Genomic DNA, 8,586 nt, shown 5'->3' on the forward strand with positions numbered 1-8,586 from the left:
ATTTCCTGGCACTTTCCAAATCGGAACGTAATTGGCAGTAAGTAGAAAGTTGCCCTAGAAACAACCTTATTGCTGGCATCCCACTGTGGCCTCATCATTAGTATATGACACTTACTGGCCATTTCTGAAGTCTGGGTTTACTGCTTCACTGCAAAGAGCAGAAGCTCTGCTCACCCTTCTCAAATATCACTTATTAAATTTCGCTTGTAATGCACAAATGTAAGTTGCTTTTTTTTTTTTTTTTTTTTTTCAAATTTTTAGAGAGGGATCTAAGTGCAAATCCATGGCTGCTATTTGACAGGAAGTAAAATGAGACATTTTTTGTTCCATACTGTGCTCTACCACTTCTGCCTCAGATCAAAATGCAGGATAAATAAATTTTCACAGGGAAATCCTATAATCCATCTACTTAAACAACAGCACTTACTGGGCCATAAACACCCCAAAAATTCTGTCAGCCACCAGATGTGATTTTAAAATAACATTAGAAGCACTGAATTCTTAATTACACATCTTTATAAGTATCTAGGTTTCTGAGCTGCTTAAGCAATGACTGCTTCCTAGATCCCAAAGCACTGGAACAAGTATATTTCATTATGGAAGCATTTTCTAACTAAAGTAAAATTGACTTTTAGATTAGCAAAGTATACAAAAAAGTAGGAAACCGAGGTCTGGCATAAACAGGCATAACTTAAGCTAAACTTTACACATTATTACTCCCCTCCCCTTAACCCCTGCATCATAAAACTTTATGTGGAACTCCTTAAGTGATCATTTTTTCCTGACTTTCCTAGAAAGTGACTAGAAAGAGGAACATGCTGTGGGGTGTTGTAAGAACCAACTGATCCCATGAAAACTGCTCATGCACCTCTGGCTGCACTCGCCAGTCAGTGTCTCTGCCACTTGTGTGAAGGAAAAGGAGGATGCCCCCACACAGACGATTCTGTCAGCCACCAGATATGATTTTAAAATAACATTAGAAGCAGTGAATTCTTAGTTACACATCTTTATAAGTATCTAGGTTTCTGACTGCTTCCTAGATCCCAAAGCACTGGAACAAGTATATTTCATTATGGAAGCATTTTCTAACTAAAGTAAAATTGACTTTTACATTAGCAAAGTATACAAAAAAGTTGGAAAGCAAGGTCTGGCATAAACAGGCATAACTTATGCTAAACTTTACAAATTATTACTCCCCTCCCCTCAACCCCTGCATCATAAAACTTTATGTGGAACTACTCCTTAAGTGATCATTTTTTCCTGACTTTCCTAGAAAGTGACTAGAAAGAGGAATGTGCTGTGGGGTGTTGTAAGACAACCAACTGATCCCATGAAAAATCCTGCTCGTGCACCACTTGGCTGCACTTGCCAGTCGGTGTATCTGCCACTTGTGTGAAGGAAAAGGAGGATGCCCCCACACAGAACAAGTATATTTCATTATGGAAGCATTTTCTAACTAAAGTAAAATTGACTTTTACATTAGCAAAGTATACAAAAAAGTTGGAAAGCAAGGTCTGGCATAAACAGGCATAACTTATGCTAAACTTTACAAATTATTACTCCCCTCCCCTCAACCCCTGCATCATAAAACTTTATGTGGAACTACTCCTTAAGTGATCATTTTTTCCTGACTTTCCTAGAAAGTGACTAGAAAGAGGAATGTGCTGTGGGGTGTTGTAAGACAACCAACTGATCCCATGAAAAATCCTGCTCGTGCACCACTTGGCTGCACTTGCCAGTCGGTGTATCTGCCACTTGTGTGAAGGAAAAGGAGGATGCCCCCACACAGACCATTCGACTTTCAGCCCCAAGAAGGCTTCCTGGGATCAGATACTAAATTGGTGCAGTGCATCCCAGCTCCTTTCCATGCAGCGCTGCAGGCACCACTGCTTGTTTCCTCACCATTTATTGTGTAAGGTAAGAAAGAGCATCTAGGGCCCAAGTAACCCTCCCATGCAGCTGCAGAAGGAAAACAGCTCATAAATAGCACACTGGCTTTAAAACCAGCAACAACTCAGTGTGTTCCCCAAAGCTGAGAATATGATGGGAGGAAAAAAAGAAAAAAAAACCAGCCAAAAACATAAGGGAGGGAACATGAAGAGCACAGCTCTTGCTTCTTGGACTTGAAAAATCTTTCCTTTGGGTTTTAAGTGCTTTTTCTGAATCTATTTCTCTAAGTAGTTTGGAAGAAATCACCATGGTATCTGAGATCCCCATTTGAAGCCCTCAGTACTTCAGAGCCACCCACGGAGATCCCAAGAGGGCAGTCACAGCACACTGCCAAATAAGTCTAACTCCTTTTTATTATTACTACCTCTCAGACTAAAACCTTTGGAAACATCTGGCAATAGGGCTTCTCAGAGATCTGGGAATTCTTCCATGGAAAAAACAGGTCCTATGGTTAACATTTGGAATAACATATATTTTATGGAAAGTCCTAACTGTTATAACTGAATACATTTCTATTACACAGCCCATTACCAGTGCATTATTTCATCAGCTTCCAGGTAATTACTCCTGTAGTTACCCACTTGTGCAACAACTGTTACAATTGAATACATTTCTATTACCTACACAGTCCATTACCAGTGCGTTATTTCATCAGCTTCCAGATAATTACTCCTGTAGTTACCCACTTGTGCAACAGGATTTGGCCACGCTATCTCTCTGTCCTCTCTGCATGGCTCTCATAATGATGTCTCCACACCTTTTTGCCTAAGCTGAAGCTAGGTTTGATTTGAAAAGTGTCCCTCTTTGGTATTTTGCCTTTAATCTAATTTCGAGCTAAGAGAAGATGAAACAGAAATGTTGCCATCCTGACTGATATCTAAATTTGACCTAATCCATCCCCAGCCTCTCTCATCCACCATCTCTCTGTCCCCTGCCCACTGGAAGTCTGTATTACAAGTATCCCACAGGCATAAAGTCATTTTTAGGTTGCTTCTTTACACTGAATACTCTGAATACTGTACACTAAATAATTTCTACTGATGTTTCTACACCAACCAGAGACTGCATTGCTCCTAACCTTCTGATGCATAAAAGAGGACTCCCATTAATGATGTATGTTTTCTTTATATTGACTGATTCAATTACAGTGTTTGGGAGTGTAATTTTGTACTGTATTTTCCTTTTTTTTCCCCTTAAAAGGCCAGAAGCTTTCCTTAAACTTGTACTTGTTTCCTTCTGCTCTAGAATCAGTTCAGTGCTTGCAAAGTTTAGCCTGGGAAAGGAAAAGGAAATCCTGGGGCTTCAGAGCTCTTCCCCCAATTCTTGGCACCAGGGCTCTCGCAACGAACACAGGGATGCTTAGAACAGCTTCAAACTCCACAACTGATCTGGGGAACTTGAGCATGTGCCAGGTTGTCAGAACAAAACAGAGCCCCAACGCTCTTCTAAGTCCTTCCCTATTTTCCACATGGCAAAAGATGGAAGGTGAGTGAGCAACACTTGAATGTACCTGGCTGTAAGTCACAGACCCTACCTGACAGAAGAACCTTTGGATGGCCACGAAGGTGCCACGCTGTCTCTGAACACCCCATACCAATTACTAGGTAATGAGTAGATTCAAGCTCTATAGATGTGTTACAACTGTGGAAACAAAGCTGTTTCCCAGTATATTTAAAATAAGTATGTGGGCATATGTGTGTTTATTTGGTTTTCTACAGTGGTGAGAAATACAAATGAAGGTTCTTTGTGCTACAGGTTCCGTACATACACAGAGTGACAGATTTCCCCCTACAACAGAGGCATCTCATTACATTGCAGGAGCATCTACCACTATTAAAAGCTGATTTAGCTGATTTCCAGCTTTTAAGTCTGCACTAGAGTTTGACAGCAGTAGCCTTTGTGAAGATGAGAGAATATAATCTGCATCGCAATTTATTGAAGCAGTTCAGTGCAATGATTAAGTACATTTGTGGTGGGAAAATGAATGGAGATGGAAGCAGTAAGAAAACTTGTTATTCCTCTTCAAAACTGTGAACAGAATCAGTTCTGGCAGTACAAGATCTACTGTGCAAACACCTTGATGCACTTCGTCACCTGAAGAAATCAGCACAATCCACACACTACATTAATTTTTCATTTGTTTAATAAAATATATTTGTTTCCTTTGTTTAATAAATTAGTGTTAAAATTTATTATAACAGGTTTATTTTTTTCTGACCTACCAGCACAGTCAAGACTGTTATTATTACCTATTAAATTTCCAAGTAATGACAATTTATCTTTATATTCTCCATGAATTTGATTTCCAAATTGCATTCGAATCTCAACTTTGCACAAGATTAAGCGCCACCACCATCATATCTGGATGAATATCAGGCAAATATGTGTATAATACTGTATAGCCTGGTTAGAAAATGGAATTTCTAAGTTCTGTGTTAATGCTATGTTTGCAAGTCAAAAAATTGAAACTTGATCAATCAATGAAGATCAACCAATCTTCAGAAAAATAACTAACAATAAAGAATAGAAACTGAAATTGAAATCTATCAGGTTAATCACAAACAAAATTAATTTTAAATTGTTTTGATGTAAAATAAGTAAGCCTATCTTCCAGAAACGTCTCTATTCTTGTATGCACTGCTGTGTGATTACTCAAAACAAGGACACTTAAAGGGTAGCTTGCATTCTGTGAACAAGGGACTACCTTCCAGTAAGGTCCTTTCCCTACACCAGATCATAAGGGTTTTTTTTCTTGGTGTTTTCATGGTGTATTATGTGTCTAATTCTGCAAACTGAAAACAGGACGCCTTCCCCACTTTGCCAAAATTATCTAGTTTTAACCATGAGAGATGAAGGAAACTATGGAAAGCAGCTGAATCAACATCAGCATTCATATATCTAGCTGGGTTTTGGTTTCTAGCCTTGTTTTCTTATTAAACTAAAGGAGGAGAAGTACAGCATTTTATTTCTTGAACCAGAAATTGCACTAAAACCAGTTTCTCTGAACAGCTACAATCCCACTCAGAGAGATTTTACAGAGATTTAGTAAAGAAAAAATAAATTACCCAAGTTCATTTATTAAGTCTAGAATATTTACTTTTGTTGTCGTGATGAGAACTGCACACTGTAAGTCAAACCTCAAATTCAACTACAGCCATGGTTTCCAGCCTTTAGGTGGAAACAACTTATTCTACGTGGATCCTGAATATTTTCCAGAATAGGTACAGTCACCTTTCTAAGAGCCCTTAGAACTCTTAACAGTTCAAAATACCGTTGACTACAGAAGAAGAACAACTAAAATCAGATGTCAAACTAAACTCTCAGGTTAGCCATCCAACACTATTTTTCCAATACAATGGACCAATCATTGCTCATCTGTGGAAAAGAAATCTGGACAAGCAGGCCAAAAGGGACTTGCAGCTGGATTCTGCAGTATGTCATGACATCTATCAGCCACTCTTACTCTGATGTGAAATTTATTCAGGAGTGATGCACCCACATTTGAACTGATCGATGTTAAGACCCTGCCCTTTTGAGGAACTCTCCTCACAAATCTGGTGGAATTATAGCTCTCTCTGATGGTAAGTAAGAGATTCAAATTCAAAATAAGATGTGTAATATAGATTTGATGCTTCTTGATGAACTTTACAAGAAATTAACGTTTAAGGAACCTGAACACAAAAAAAAATTATTCCAGAATAAGACAAAACTACATATATAATTTTATATATAAACATATATGTATGGGTGTACCTTATGCATATATGTAAGACATAAATATATACCTACGTGTATACAAATAACAAAATCGTAGCAGAAAAATCAAAATTCACAGTAGGAACTAAAGCCAAAATTTGCATACACTGGTCTTTGTGACTCACCTCCTGGGGTATGTTCCACGCCATATAGACATGGCTCTTAAATTCATCCATCCAGACTTCAGCCACCCTCAGTGCGTTCCTCCGGACATGAGCAGTCAGATCTTCTGTGTATGGCTTATGTGCTCTTTCAATGTGGGCAATCCTGGAGCAAGGTAGAACCTCAACACTTCCTCCACACTGCCACACCTAGAAGGAAAAAAGACATTCTGCTAGTGAGAACTCCCTATCCCACTGCTGTCCTTTCATAAATACACTAAAATTATTTTATTTCTATGCTTGTCATTGTTACAAAGCAGAATAACTACTCAAGACTTATTTGACTATACAGAGGGCTTTTTAGACAGTTGTGAGAGGACTTATTACCATGCATTATTACTACTACTTAACCTTACTACAGAATTATTACATTACCAGTAGCCTCTCATCACAATCTTCCTGGATCAATTTAGCTCTTCTCAAGATTATTAATAAAATTATTTACAGAGCATCCAAAACAATAGTGTCTGGGTTCAAGTTTTAATGCCTTACAGGCATTTCTCTAAACTGTGCACAGTCCATCTCAACACATACTCAGAATCTTGAACTAGCCAGCCTTATTTAAAAGGAAAACTAAGCCAATCAACTTTTTAAGATCACGAAAGTTTCAGGTTCTAGGAAGACTAGGATATAAATGCATCTTGTGCTTTGCTTTAAACATAGCTCAAAAAGGATCACATTTATTTCTTTCGAGGAGTGACAAAGACTAAGACTGCATAGTGAAAATGTTCTACGAACAATTTCAACACACACTATTCTTATAAATTATAATACATTTATAATGTGGGTTACTGTACTTGCTCAAGTGTGTTTCAGTTTTGTCCACTATTGCAGCTGGGAATGTCCATAAATAATCTTAAGTATTGCATTCATTTCTGATTTTCTCTCTTTCTGCTTTTAACAAGAGAGAAAACAACTTTGGCAGCCTTTACAGTCAGTGAAGTACTTGAATTATTCTACATAGAAGCTCTTTTACTGTCTATCTTGTATTATGTAAACTTCCTAACAAGATCAAGGCAGCACATTCATAATGGTTGAGTGGGTGCTTTTCAGGTGAAAACTCAGATGTACTCAAACCATTTGATCCTGCTGAACAAGTACCTCACTGTCCCAGAGGTAGGTGTAGTCACTGAGAAGTGACATAGTTTGCCTTACAATACTGCTAGCAGAGATTCCTGAGGCTTGGTAACTCATATCAAAAGAGCAAAAAATGAGAGTGAAGGTGCTCCTTCCCCTTTCAGCTCATCCAGGAGAGAGTATGTTCTGACCTCCCTCCTAGAGGCCAGGGATGTGGGTTTGGCAGAACATCATGTTCTGGAGCTGATCTCAGACCCTCAGGTCTGTCCGTCCTATATGCATATGCTCCACTAAGGAGGCACTTTGTTCAGTCATTCATTTTATATATTTAGACATCTGGCTTGAATACAGCATTTAGGCATTTGGCAGCTCCTGAGACCAGAAAATGTGGCATGGATTCAGAATGTTTACAAAGCCTTTTCTGAACTGGTGCCTAATTGCATTCAGCATATGCTGGGAGAAGAGATAGAGCCTTGGTTTTCAGAGCTCTCTGGAAGACAAGAAATTCCATGAACGAACTGCACAGTTGAGAAGGGAGCTGAAATGACTTTAGCATGTCTCCATATCCAGAACTTGGAAATGAGTAAGATTAAATAAACATAACCATTACCAACATCAGGGCAAAACTGAGATGATCATAAATATTTTAAAATAAACGGGCAATTGATCTGGCACAAGAATAAACAATATGTAAACAACATTAGTGTCCTGTCTTTCTAAATATCATGTAAAGTGGAAAATCCGGTTTAACGATCTAACAAAAATAATAGTTTGTCGAATATTTAATTCTAAATGGTTCGGCTATATTTCCTAATAAAGATTAAACACTTTGTTCACACAATGCCTGCTTTCAGTCCAAGCCATTCCTCAGTATGGCATCGACACCCAGCTGTAAATTGTTTCAGAGTTACTCACTGCACACTGTTTAAATTAGTATCATAGAAGACAAGGAAGATATAGAGATGGTTATAACTTAGCCTAGGACAAGACAATTCACATGGCGCGTGTGCTGCCTACTCTGCCTAGCCCTTTGCTCATTTTAACTAGGGATGGCCTTGATCCAAGCCCAACATGTGAACACCAAATCTTTTGTGGGATTTTCAGAGTTACATCTGAATGCCATCTTGACAACAAGCTGAGCCTGGTCTATAATAAACTGAATTTCCAAGTAAATTTCTAGGATCTGAAAATCTGAAGAGCAGACTCATCTATATTTTACCACTGATTCAGTAATCAGTAAAATCTAATTTGACTTTATAATGAAGTCATATGTGTTTTCGAAACACATCCTGAGATGACAAAGTCTTTAATATAGTTTTGTAAATAACAATTACCCTGAATAAACATCAATTAATCAAATCTGGTGGCCACTCCTTTCTCTCAGACGCTGTCAGTCTTTGTTCTGTTTTCAAAGACTAATTAATTACTCCGCAAGAACCATGGATTCGCTTAAAAACTTAATGGCAAGAGGGAGTTGTTAATACAGATGCTGACAGAACAGGCAGGTTGCATTAAACAACTTCAAAACCAAACCCTATTATTTTTAAGCAAAAATCACAGAATCACAGAATCTTCTAGGTTGGAAGGGACCTTTAAGATCATCTCGTCCAACCGTCAACCTGACTGACAAAAACAGACACCC

General features: G+C 38.3%; 1 protein-coding gene across 1 annotated transcript in view; it reads right to left on the reverse strand.

Annotated features, from left to right (window-relative positions):
* Window positions 1–8,586, reverse strand: part of GALNT18 (polypeptide N-acetylgalactosaminyltransferase 18) — a 278,270-nt gene that overhangs the window by 56,401 nt on the left and 213,283 nt on the right. The window lies entirely within an intron of this gene.

The sequence above is a fragment of the Calidris pugnax genome, unplaced genomic scaffold, assembly GCF_001431845.1.
Source record: "Calidris pugnax isolate Ruff unplaced genomic scaffold, ASM143184v1 scaffold26, whole genome shotgun sequence".
Classification (NCBI taxonomy): domain Eukaryota; kingdom Metazoa; phylum Chordata; class Aves; order Charadriiformes; family Scolopacidae; genus Calidris; species Calidris pugnax.